The sequence below is a fragment of the Megalobrama amblycephala genome, linkage group LG1 (genome assembly GCF_018812025.1).
Source record: "Megalobrama amblycephala isolate DHTTF-2021 linkage group LG1, ASM1881202v1, whole genome shotgun sequence".
Classification (NCBI taxonomy): domain Eukaryota; kingdom Metazoa; phylum Chordata; class Actinopteri; order Cypriniformes; family Xenocyprididae; genus Megalobrama; species Megalobrama amblycephala.
In genome coordinates this window covers 37,313,240-37,327,524 of record NC_063044.1, presented here as the reverse complement: position 1 = coordinate 37,327,524, position 14,285 = coordinate 37,313,240, and positions in this window count along the sequence as shown.

Sequence of the window (14,285 nt, the reverse complement as noted above, 5' to 3'; positions counted from 1 at the left end):
TTATAGGAGTCTGATCACATGTATGTGACTATTGTGAGTCAAAGTTATAGCGCCACCAACTGGCAGCAGGAAGTGTATCACTTTTTGAAATGTTTTGAGATCACCCTCTTATTTTTACCTGATTTGCTTCAAACTTCATCAGTGTAATGTCAATACACAGCAGATGTAGACCTATGACAGGATTTTTGATATTTGAAATATTGTTGCCATGGCAACAGGTCAAACTGTAATAATATTCTTGAGTGTTTTTTGAGGCTCTTAACATGCTTCAAATTGCATGAAACTCGACACACACATCAATATTGTCAACCAGTAGACATGGACAAAGCCATAGAAATGGGCGTGGTGGAGGGGCTCAGTAGCGCCACCTTTTGACAAAAGTGGGGGGGTTTGTTTTTCCTACAGTCACCAAACTTGGTACACATATTGTTCTCATCAAGCCGGACAATTTTCTAATTTACATTCATTAGCTCCGACCAACAGGAAGTCAGCTATTTTGGTTTGAATGTTAATTTTTTGAAAAAACAGGCTATGAATTTTATACTACTACTCCTACAGGGTTTATCCAATTTACACCAAGCTTTTTTTAACTTGTTGCTAACACATTGAAGTTGTTTAATTGCAAACGGATTTTGGATATCTCAAACGGTTTGGCCGTGGCGAGGCAACGAATTTATGGCAAGAAAAGGGAAACAAAGTGTTATAACTTCTGCATACATTAATTGATTTTGATGAAACTTCGGCTTAGTCTTCGTTGTACAAGGCTGATCACATGGATGTGACTATTGTGATTCAAAGTCATAGCGCCACCAACTGGAAGCAGAAAATGTGTCACTTTCAGCATACATTGAGATCACCCTCTTATTTTTACCTGATTTGCTTCAAAATTCATCAGAATAATGTTAAAACTTGGCACATGTAATCCTTTGAAAATGGGCAGGGAGGAGGGGCTCTATAGTGGCACCTTGTAGTGCAGTAAATGTGGAGTGAATTTGACATAGTCCTTTGATGTTTAAACCGTTTTAAGTGCCTATTGCCCGCTGTGCACAGTTGCCCTGAAGCCACCGGGGTGGCGGTGCCACCGGGCTTGGGCCCGCCATCGCTGCTCGCAGCTATATTTTTTTTTTATTTTTTTATTTTTTTTCCGTCTTCCGGGGCTTTTTGGGGGCCTTAACATGCTCAAAAACTCTTGAAAATTGGCACACACATTGGAATCCGCGGCCATTAGGACGCCGGAGAGGCTGGTACCCGGGCGTGGCAGGGGGCTCGACAGCGCCCCCTTGAAAAAAGTCAGAAAATTTGGTCCATATATTGAACAAACTTGCACGTATTAGTATGAAACTCGGTACACATATAGACCTCATCGGGCCGAACAACTTTCGTGCTCTAAGTTAAACGCCACGCAAACAGGAAGTCAGCTATTAAGGGTTGTTTGAAAAACGCATGCTCTGGAATTTGATATACTCCTCCTAGACGATTAATCCGATCACCACCAAACTCGGTCAGCATGAAGTCAAGACATTGATGATTAAAAATTGCCAGGGGATTTTTGATATCTCGAACGGTTTGGCCGTGGCGAGGCAACGAATTTATGGCGAGAAAAAGGAAACAGGAAATGTGTTATAACGTCTGCATACATATATTGATCTTTATGAAACTTCACGAGTGTGTTGCTTGTAGTAGTCCGATCACATGGATGTGACTATTGTGAGTCAAAGTTATAGCGCCACCAACTGGCAGCAGGAAGTGTATCACTTTTTGAATTGCTTTGAGATCACCCTCTTATTTTTACCTGATTTGCTTCAAACTTCATCAGTGTAATGTCAATACACAGCAGATGTAGACATATGACAGGATTTTTGATATTTGAAATATTGTTGCCATGGCAACAGGTCAAACTGTAATAATATTCTTGAGTGTTTTTTAGGCTCTTAACATGCTTCAAATTGCATGAAACTCGACACACACATCAATATTGTCAACCAGTAGACATGGACAAAGCCATAGAAATGGGTCTGGTGGAGGGGCTCAGTAGCGCCACCTTTTGACAAAAGTGGGGGGGTTAGTTTTTCCTACAGTCACCAAACTCGGTACACATATTGTTCTCATCAAGCCGGACAATTTTCTAATTTACATTCATTAGCTCCGACCAACAGGAAGTCAGCTATTTTGGTTTGAATGTTAATTTTTTGAAAAAACAGGCTATGAATTTTATACTACTGCTCCTACAGGGTTTATCCAATTTACACCAAGCTTTTTTTAACTTGTTGCTAACACATTGAAGTTGTTTAATTGCAAACGGATTTTGGATATCTCAAACGGTTTGGCCGTGGCGAGGCAACGAATTTATGGCAAGAAAAGGGAAACAAAGTGTTATAACTTCTGCATACATTAATTGATTTTGATGAAACTTCGGCTTAGTCTTCGTTGTACAAGGCTGATCACATGGATGTGACTATTGTGATTCAAAGTCATAGCGCCACCAACTGGAAGCAGAAAATGTGTCACTTTCAGCATACATTGAGATCACCCTCTTATTTTTACCTGATTTGCTTCAAAATTCATCAGAATAATGTTAAAACTTGGCACATGTAATCCTTTGAAAATGGGCAGGGAGGAGGGGCTCTATAGCGGCACCTTGTAGTGCAGTAAATGTGGAGTGAATTTGACATAGTCCTTTGATGTTTAACCGTTTTAAGTGCCTATTGCCCGCTGTGCACAGTTGCCCTGAAGCCACCGGGGTGGCGGTGCCACCGGGCTTGGGCCCGCCATCGCTGCTCGCAGCTATATTTATTATTTTTTTTTTCCGACTATTCGGGCATTTTTGGGGCCCTTACCATGCTCGAAAACTCTTGAAAATTTGCACACACATTGGAATCCGCGGCCAACAGGGCCGGGCAGAAGCTGGTACCCGGGCGTGGCAGGGGGGATCGACAGCGCCCCCCTTGAATGCGGTCCGAAAACATGGTCCATATATCAATCACGCTTGCACATACAAATATAAAACTCGGTACACATATAGACCTCATCGGGCCAAACAACTTTCGTACTCTAAGTTAAACGCCACCTCAACAGGAAGTCAGTTATTACGGGTTGTTTGAAAAACGCATGCTCTGGAATTTGATATACTCCTCCTAGGAGATTATTCCGATCACCACCAAACTTGGTCAGCATGAAGTCAAGACATTGATGATGAAAAATTGCCAGCGGATTTTTGATATCTCGAACGGTTTGGCCGTGGCGAAGCAACGAATTTATGGCGAGAAAAGGGAAACACGAAATGTGTTATAACGTCTACATACATTAATTGAAGTTTATGAAACTTCACGAGTGTGTTGGTTGTAGTAGTCCGATCACATGGATGTGACTATTGTGAGTCAAAGTTATAGCGCCACCAACTGATAGCAGGAAGTGTGTCACTTTCAAAATGCTTTGAGATCACCATCTTATTTTTATCCGATTTGCTTCAAACTTCACCAGAATAATGTTAAGACATGGTGAATGTAGACTTTTGAAAAGAATAGTGATATCACAAACACTGTTGCCATGGCAACGCATCGAACTTTAATATTAGTTTTGGGAGCTTTTGAGACTCTTAACATGCTTCAAATTGCATGAAACTCAATGCACACATCAGAGATATCAACCAGCAGACATGGGCAAAACCGTAGAAACGGGTGGGGGAGCAGGGCCTTTATAGCGCCACCTTTTGACAAAAGTGGGGGGTTAGTTTATCCTACAGTCACCAAACTCGGTACACTTATTGTTCTCATTAAGCCGGATAATTTTCTAATTTACAGTCATTAGCTGCGACCAACAGGAAGTCTGCTATTTTGGTTTGAATGTGGAGTTTTTGATAAAACAGGCTCTGAATTTTAAACTACTACTTCTAACGAGTTTATTCAATTCAGACCAAACATTTGTTACATGTTGCTAAGACATTGAAGATGTTAAATTGAAAACGGATAATGGATATCTCGAACCGTCTTGCCATGGTAATAGATTGAAGTAATGTAAAAAAAAAGAAAACGGAATGACTCATATTCTCTATTAAAAAAACACTATACACAATTAATTTATATATAGAATAATATAGATGTTTGAAATAAACACATTTTATTCATTTTCTTCCAATTCAAAAAGCATGTGTAATTAAAAATAGGCAGATTAATCCATTTTTCAGTCAAATATAATTAATGTCATACATAGAGTAACAACTAGAGGGCAGCATATACCTATTTTTAAAACAGGGTTGGATAAGTCAAACCTATATAATCACTATGATATATATAGAACAAATCATTTGTTTTAATTATACTGTTTGTGCAGGTATATTTAAAAAATTATCAAAGACTACTTTGTCACAATTAAGATTTTGTTTTGTTTTGTTTGTTTGTTTGTTTAAAATGATCTTCTCAGTCTGTCTCAGTCTCTCTACCTCTCTCTCTCTCTGTCCTCCCCCATACTAGCCCAGGCTCATTCGGGTGTGTGTGTGTGTGTGTGTGTGTGTGTGTGTGTGTGTGTGTGTGTGTGTGTGTGTGTGGGTGGGGGTGGGGGTAGGGGGTGTCTGTGTGTGGGTCTATGTCTGTGTCACACTGTCTATATATATCTTTTTCTTTCTCTGTGTATGCATATGTATGCTTTACAGTCTTATTTTTTTCTAAATATTGAGTTATTTATTTTTAACAATTACAATGAGAATTTTTGAATTATTTATTTACTGATATAATTCAAATTTATTAAAAAAAAACCCTGTAAAATTTCACATGATTATGAATGTGGCTGTTTAAAATAAACTTGCATAAGTGAGCAGAAAATTCAAGACATGAACCTTATTAAAGGGATAGTTCACCCAAAAATGAAAATTTGATGTTTATCTGCTTACCCCCAGTACATCCAAGATGTAGGTGAATTTGTTTCTTCAGTCGAACGCAAATTATGATTTTTAACTGCAACCGCTGCCGTCTGTCATTCAAATAATAGCAGTGGATAGGAACTTCAACTATAACAGTAAATAAAACTATAGCTTAGACAAATCCAAATTAAACCCTGCGGCTCGTGACGACACATTGATGTCCTAAGACATGAAACGATCGGTTTGTGTGAGAAACCGAACAGTATTTATATCATTTTTTACCTCTAATACACCACTATGTCCAACTTCGTTCAGCTTCCTGTTAGTGAGGTCAAAAAACGCATTCTGATGACGGAAGTGATGTCTCGGCCATATACTTCAATGAGCGCGAGACATCACTTCCGTTGTCAAAACGTGACCAGACCTCACACACCGGAAGTTGAATGGAGTTGGACATAGTGGTGTAATAGAGGTAAAAAATGATATAAATACTGTTCGGTTTCTCACACAAACCGATCGTTTCGTGTCTTAGGACATCAATGTGTCGTCACGAGCCGCAGGGTTTAATTTGGATTTGTCTAAGCTATAGTTTTATTTACTGTTATAGTTGAAGTTCCTATCCACTGCTATTATTTGAATGACAGACGGCAGCGGTTGCAGTTAAAAATCATAATTTGCGTTCGACTGAAGAAACAAATTCACCTACATCTTGGATGTACTGGGGGTAAGCAGATAAACAACAAATTTTCATTTTTGGGTGAACTATCCCTTTAATACCTGAGACTGACATTAAAATTGTCTTTGCAGGTTCTGTGATTTGGCTCTATTTATTATTTATTATTTTTCCATTTTATTTTTTATCTTATACCACACATATTAAAATTAAATGAATGCATGCTTTTGGTGCATAAGATTGGTGCACAAACAACAGCTCAGGGAGGTCAAAAAACATATGAGAAGAAAGACGATTATACAACATCAGCAATCACAGATTCACATTTTGGCTGGATTAGTTATTTCAGAGCACTGTGGAGTTTGCACAAATAACAGTATATAATTTGGTCTAGAATTTTTATAGGGTTTGTCTTGAAGTTGTTTGAGTTCAGACTGCTCGATTTTCAGTCGGTGTTGTGTTCAAAATGCATGATGGATCGGCGACAGAAGGTTTCACACTGTATGAATTTAGAATAGGAAGAATCGCAGACAACTCTGTCTGGCACACAAACTATGTTTCACAACCAAACCCATGGGAAATGTGACAAGGAAACAATGCAATATCACGCATGCAAGACCGGAGTTCTCAAGTGAGACTGGGTTTATTATTAAAAACGGTAACCCGCAAGAAGCTAGCAATACGAATGGCCTGTGTGCTGATTTTCAGCGAAAATCACAAATCGCAAAATCACAAATGCCTGTGATTTCGTGCATTTTTCTGCGATTTCACAAAACCTGTCTGAGAGCTAAAATCGGGGCTAGCTAAAATCATGCAGCCTGAACTCGCAATGAGAAAAAACCCAGACATTTAAGATTATGATGATATTCTGCACTAATTTGAAATAGACGTGTAACATTCTGTGACATGAAAGTGATCTCAATTTAAACTCAATTTAATCTCATGCATATGGCTTTTGTGGTTTGTCATCATAGGAAAATCAGCCTCTGCAGTAAATGTGGTTTAACCGTTTTAAATGCACATTTCCCGCCGTGCACAGTTGACCTGAAGCCACCGGGGTGGCGGTGCCACCGGCTTTGGCCCGTCATCGCTGCTCGCAGCTATATTTATTTTTATTTTATTTTTTTTCTATGTGTTTTTGGGGTTTTTGGGGCCCTTAACATGCTCAAAAACTCTTGAAATTTTGCACACAGGTCAGAACCCGCGGCCATTACAGCCGGACAGAAGCTGGTAGCCGGGCGTGGCAGGGGGGGCTCGACAGCGCCCCCTTGAATGGGGTCTGAAATTTTGGTCTATATATCAAACACGCTTGCACATATAAGTATAAAACTCAGTACACATATAGACATCATCGGGCCAAACAACTTTCGTGCTCTAAGTTATACGTCACCTCAACAGGAAGTCAGCTATTATGGGTTGTTTGAAAAACGCATGCTCTGGAATTTGATATACTCCTCCTAGGCAATTAATCCGATCACCACCAAACTCGGTCAGCATGAAGTCAAGACATTGATGATGAAAAATTGCCAGCGGATTTTTAATATCTCGAACGATTTGGCTGTGGCGAGGCAACAAATTTATGGCGAGAAAAGGGAAACAGGAAGTGTGTTATAACTTCTGCATACATTGATTGATCTTTATGAAACTTCATGAGTGTGTTGGTTGTAGTAGTCCGATCACATGGATGTGATTATTGTGAGTCAAAGTTATAGCGCCACCAACTGATAGTAGGAAGTGTGTCACTTTCAAAATGCTTTGAGATCACCATCTTATTTTTATCCGATTTGCTTCAAACTTCACCAGAATAATGTCAAGACATGGTGAATGTAGACCTTTGAAAGGAATAGTGATATCACAAACACTGTTGCCATGGCAACGCATCAAACTTTAATATTTGTTTTGGAAGCTTTTGAGACTCTTAACATGCTTCAAATTGCATGAAACTCAATGCACACATCAGAGATATCAACTAGTAGACATGGGCAATACCGTAGAAACGGGTGGGGAGCAGGGCCTCTATAGCGCCACCTTTTGACAAAAGTAGGGGGGTTAGTTTAACCTACAGTCACCAAACTCGGTACACTTATTGTTCTCATTAAGCCTGAAAACTTTCTAATTTACAGTCATTAGCTCTGACCAACAGGAAGTCTGCTATTTTGGTTTGAATGTGGATTTTTTGACTAAACACGCTCTGAATTTTAAACTACTACTTCTAAGGGGTTTATTTGATTCAGACCAAACATTTTTTACCATGGTGCTAAGACATTGAAGATGTTAAATTGAGAACGGATAATGGATATCTCAAACCGTCTTGCCATGGTAATAGATTGCATAATGTCAAAAAAGGGAAACGGAATGACTCATATTTTCTATAAAAAAAACACTATACACAATTAATTCATATATAGAATAATACAGATGTTTGAAATAAACACATTTTATTATTTTTTTCTAATTCAAAAAACTTGTGTAAGTTAAAAATAGGCAGATTAATAAATTTTTTTCAATCAAATATAATTAATGTCATACATAGAGTAACAACTAGAGGGCAGCATATACCTATTTTTAAACAGGGTTGGATAAATCAAACCCATATTCAAGTTGATATATATAGAATTAAGAATTTGTTTTTCATATACTGTTTGTGCAGATACATTTAAAAATTTATCAAAGAGTACTTTGTCACAATTGAGATGTTTTTTCTTTTGCTTGTTTGTTTAAAATGATCTTCTCAGTCTGTCTCACTTTCTCTATTTCTCTCGTCCCCCATACTACCTCAGGTTCACTTGGTGTGTGTGTGGTGTGGAGGTGGGTTGGTGCATAAGATTGGTGCACAAATAACAGCTCAGGGAGGTCAAAAAACACATGAAGAGAAGTGTGAGGATTATACAATATTAGCAATCGCAGACATTCACATTAAGGCTGGATTAGATTTCTCAGAGCACTGTGGAGTTTGCACAAATAACAGTATCTAATTTGCTCTAGAATTCTTACAGGGGTTGTCTGAGAAAAAAACACAGGCATGTCAGATTAAGATGATATTCTGCACTCCTTGTTTGATTTAAATTAAATTGTATGTTTAGTAATTGAACTTGGATGAATTCAAAATGAAGGTACTATATTTCAGATCAGTAAAAATATAAGGCAACTGATAGTCTTTGTCTGTTTCTAAATAGCTGGGTTAGGCGCTGAATAAAGCGGATTGATTCTATATTTTCATTGTATGAGTTTTAATGAACTGTAAAACTTGGAAAATAAAACTGCATTGGTTAGGGTACAATGTAATATTTTGTGTGTAGTTATTTATTTGTAAATATTATGATATTATCAATGTTAAAATAATAGTTTGGTATAACACAACATTTACTTATGGGTTTTTGAGGCTCTTAACATCCTTCAAATTGCATGAAACTCGATCACATCAATATTGTCAACCAGTAGACATGGACAAAGCCATAGAAATGGGCGTGGTGGAGGGGCTCAGTAGCGCTACCTTTTGACAAAAGTGGGGGGGTTAGTTTTTCCTACAGTCACCAAACTCAGTACACATATTGTTCTCATCAAGCTGGACAATTTTCTAATTTACATTCATTAGCTCCAACCAACAGGAAGTCAGCTATTTTGGTTTGAATGTTAATGTTTTGAAAAAAACAGGCTTTGAATTTAATACTACTACTCCAACAGGGTTTATACAATTTACACCAAACTTTTTTTACTTGGTGCTAATACATTGAAGTTGTTTAATTGCAAACGGATTTTGGATATCTCAAATGGTTTAGCCGTGGCGAGGCAACAAATTAATAGCAAGAAAAGGGAAACAAAGTGTTATAACTTCTGCATACATTAATTGATTTTGATGAATCTTCGGCTGTGTCTTTGTTCTACAAGGCTGATCACATAGATGTGACTATTGTGAGTCAAAGTTATAGCGCCACCAACTAGCAGCAGGAAATGTGTTACTTTCAGCATGCTTTGAGATCACCATCTTACGTTTACCCTATTTGCTTCAAACTTCATTTAACCCTCTGGAGTCTGAGGCTGATTTGGGGCCTGGAGAAGTTTTGACATGCCCTGACATTTGTGCTTTTTTCAGTTGTTCATAAACATATTAATGACACAAGTGTCATTACACTGTATTCAGCACAAACTAGGCTACCATAATATGTGAGGAACATGTGTGTACATGTTTGTGTTTTTGAAGGAATAACGTTTATGCGTGGTTACTGAAAAAACTAAAAACTTAAGTCACTGATATAAGGCCAATAAAAGTATATTAAATCTGTGTTCACAAGACTTTTGGGTATTGAAGGTTGTAGACTAGAGTTTTTGCTTCAAAATTATGTAAAAATTATGCTGACTACTCTTTCATTTATAACAATATACTGATTTAGTTTTTGTAAGACACTTTTTGCCAAGAAACACGGTATGCGAGGAGGCGTGAATCTCCATGAATAATGGCTCATTCTCACCTGTGAAGACAAAAGAATTGAATAGTAATGACCTGAAAAGACTTGCATATTAATGAGGCATTTCAGTCAGGTAGGCTGTGAAAAAAAACTTCTGTGATGTCTCAAGCTCATCATGGTATATGAAACATACAGAAAAATTTTATTACAATATAAAATAATGGTTTTATATTATACTTTAAAATATAATGTATTTCTGTGATGCAAAGAGTCTGAATATAGGCTTTTAGTTTAAAAGCATGCACATTTGGAGAAATATAGGATTCTCATATGTTTATGTCAATTTTCTATACAGAGGAGTTATTTTTTATTTAATATTCATTGTTATCTCTATGAGCGCTGGTGTTTGCAATTCATACTGCAGCCGGAGGGCGCTCTGTGCATTTTAAGCCACAAATTCACCTAAGAAGAAGACGATATTCCATGAATGGTGTTTACCAATTCATACTACAGCCGGAGGGCGCTAAAGAAACAAAAACTCACTTAAAACTTATCAATAGAAGAAAACAAACAGGAATTTACTGAATGTCTTCCAGAGATCGCTAACCATGGCTTTTTCATCCAGATAAACAATTTTCAAGGCAATAAATACACGATTGAGATGATGAATGCATGTGTTGTCTCTGAATTTGCCTGTGAATAGCGCTGGCTCCGTGGGTGTGGCCGCATTAGTGGGTAATGAGCTGAATCACGGACTTCTGACATGGCTCTCTTTTCATACAGATTACATAAACACAGAATGTTTGTTTTCGATTTGACTTGCACGATTTAAAACCTGACATTTCAACGTTTTGTTAGACATAAGTATGAATTTTTTGTGATTAGTATTCACTAAGTTACACTTCATTTTCTGAGAACTATCAGATTGGACTTCGTTCAGAGGGAGATGAGAGATCACGCATCATGTTAGTTTTCTTTATTTTACAAAAAGCACAACATTTTGTTTTTACTCTGAGTGTATACAAATAAAAGGAGATATTCTATAGTTTCAATTGATGTATTACTTATGTTTCTATGACAAAAAATGACGGAGTATTTTAAGTCTGTTTTGCTGCAATGTGAAAAAAAACCTGCAAAACGCGCCGGCGCGTTTTTAGACCTCAGAGTGTTAAATAATGTCAAAACATGTCAGATGTAGACCTTTGAAAAGAATTGTGATATCTCAAACACAGTTGCCTTGGCAACGCATCAAACTTTTATATTGGTTTTGAATGCTTTTGAGACTCTTAGCATGCTTCAAATTGTTTGAAACTCCACACACACAACAGGATTGTTAGCCAGTAGACATGGGCAAAGCCTTAGAAACGGGCAGGGAGGAGGGGCTCTATAGCGCTACCTTGTAGTGCAGTAAATGTGGAGTGAATTTGACAGTCCTTTTATGCTTAACTTTTTTCAAATGCCCATTACCCGCCATGCACAGTTGCCCTTAAGCCACAGGGGTGGCGGTGCCACCGGGCTTTGGCCCGTCATCGCTGCTCGCAGCTATATTTATTATTATTATTATTATTCTCCAAAGTAAATCGCATTTTTGAGGGCCTAAACATGCTCGAAAACTCATGAAACTTTGCACACGCGTCAGAAGTGGTGAAAATTTACGTATGTTATGGGTTTCAGAATTGGGTGGGACAAAATGGCTCAATAGCGCCACCTAACGTAGTGCCCCTCTCGCTACATTTCACATTGAATTTTGAAATTCGATACACACATTTATCAGCCCAGTACCTACAAACAGTCTCTTGGAGCGAAATCCGAAACCGAACAGGAAGTCAGATATTTTGAGTTAATTCACCGTTTTTTGCATTTTCCAGACGTTGTACTTTAACGAACTCCTCCTAGAGCTTTTATCAGATCAATTTCATATTTGGTCAGTCTAATCTAAAGGCCTTTGCGATGTTAAATTGCGAAGATCTAGAGTTTTCGCTGAAGGGTGTGTCCGTGGCGGCATGACAAAGTTTGATGTTTCGCCATGAAACAGGAAGTTGTTGTAACTCGGGTATACAATGTCGGATCTGCCCCAAACTTCACATGTCCTGGCCTGGCCTGAAGACATCTTCATGACAATATTCAGTTACAGTCATAGCGCCACCTAGGGGCAACAGGAAATGACATGTCTTACACTGTAATTAACTCCTCATAGAGATTTAACCAGATCAACATCAGATGTTATCAGTCTAATCTTAAGACCTTAGCAATGATAAATATCAAAGATCTTGAGTTTTCGCTGAAGGGCGTGTCTGTGGCGGCCTGACAAAGTCTGATATTTCGCCATTAAAAGAGGAAGCTGTTGTAACTTGTAGTAGGCATACTAAGTCTGATCTGCTCCAAACTTCACATGTGTGATAAGAGTCCTGGCCTGAACATATCTATATGCCAATATTCAGTTAGTCATAGTGCCACCTGCTGGCAACAGGAAATGGCATGCTTTGCACTGTAATTCCCTCCCAGAACCACATTTCAATATGCCACAAAGTACCAAACATACTAGAAACACGTTAAATCATGCAACACTTGGCTAAGTGCTAATGTATGCGATTAACGCAATGAAACAGGAAGTTGTTGTAACTCAGGCATATGATGTCCGACCTGCTCCAAACTTCACGTGTTTGATAACAGTCCTGGCCTGAACACATCTATATCGCAATATTTGGTTATGGTCAAAGCGCCACCTGTTGGCAGCAGGAAGTGTGGCATTTCGAAATGACTTTGGCATAATTCACCTGTATTCATTCGCTTACATGCATGTCGACCACTGTTCACTGTTTTCCTGAGGCCAACGGGTGGCGGTGAGCCCGGGCGCGAGGGCCCTTTCATCGCTGCTTGCAGCTTTAATTTATTATTGTTATCTTAGATTTTTCCCCGTTTAAATAGATAAAATTGTGACAGTCTGATAGGTATGACCTAAACCACCTAAACCACCTGTCACAGTCACCAGTTCCAGCACTATGTTTCCCAGCATCCCCTCTGTCCTGCACCTGCACGTCATCATCATCACCCGCACCTGAAGTCACTCATCATGATTATCACTCATCTGGACTCCCTTTATAAACAGTCACCTTGCTCACTAGTGTTGTCCGTTATCTTACATTGTTAGTGTGTGTATTCTGTATTCCTGTATGTTCCATTGAATTGCCTAGTAAAGTCTTGCTCTTAACTTATATTCCTCGTCATGAGTGTTCCTACACAGCTACCTGTAACAGAATAACGGACCGCCCTAATGGATGAATGGGCCAAATTCATCGACGAGGCTCGGGAGACTTCCCAGTTTTTTCTCCTTGCCACCAACAGCCAGCCAGAAACTATTCCAGATCAAGGCTAACTACCACGGACCCTGCAAACTCCCAGATACCACTCCCAGATACCACTTCCAGCTTGAACTGGAAGGAAGCCCTACTGAAGTTTTAATGAGCGCAGTTTCTGTGCTATGATGAGGCCTGAATGCTGACTGAAATTTTTCATAGATAGCGTTTTTTTGCAAGAAGGAGTGCAATTGACCCGTCGCCGGGAGTTTGATTGACAAGTGATCTAACCAATCATAACGCAGAATCCACCATTTTTTGTCCGACAAAGCAGTCAGGAGTTAGAAGATTAAACTCAATAAAGCTGAGCTCAAGTTCACATTAGAGAATCTCCTTGAGGATAAAGCATGTGGAATATCCCAACATCTTATTAAATATCTGAAGGAGACGGGACTAATAGAGAGAATATAGTTTTTTTTTTTTTTTTAGCAATCTGCCAATCATCTGATCCACACTCCAGTCTAGTAGGTGGCGGTAATGCTCCTAAAAGCTGGTTGCCAACCGCCAATCAAGTCAAAAGAAGATTAACCTCAGTGGACATGAACTTGAAAAATGGTGTGTACTGACTTCTTTCCATGTTTGAAACAACTTTCCTTCTCATGTTCATTCATGTTTATTTGATGCTGTAAAATTAACTAGTAAGAAGAGATGATTGGTTCACGAGCTGTTACGGTACACAGGAGGCAGACACAGATGTAAACAGGTAACTGTGGTTTTATTGACACCAGTAGAGCAAGGAGCAGTGAACAGGTAAGCAGTGATGAATCAATGGAAGAATAGATGATTAGAATGGAGATAGTTACTGTCCTTTTCCTTTCAGATATGGAGATCTGTGAACACGCTGGAGCTTGGAGATCGCTGGAGATGGCTGGAGCTGACTGGAGCACTCACACACAGAAGACGAGGCACACAGAGGGAAGGAGACACGCTGGAGACGGGTAAGTATGGAGCGAGGAGTCATTGAGGTAAGCATTAACGTGAGTATATGCGAACGA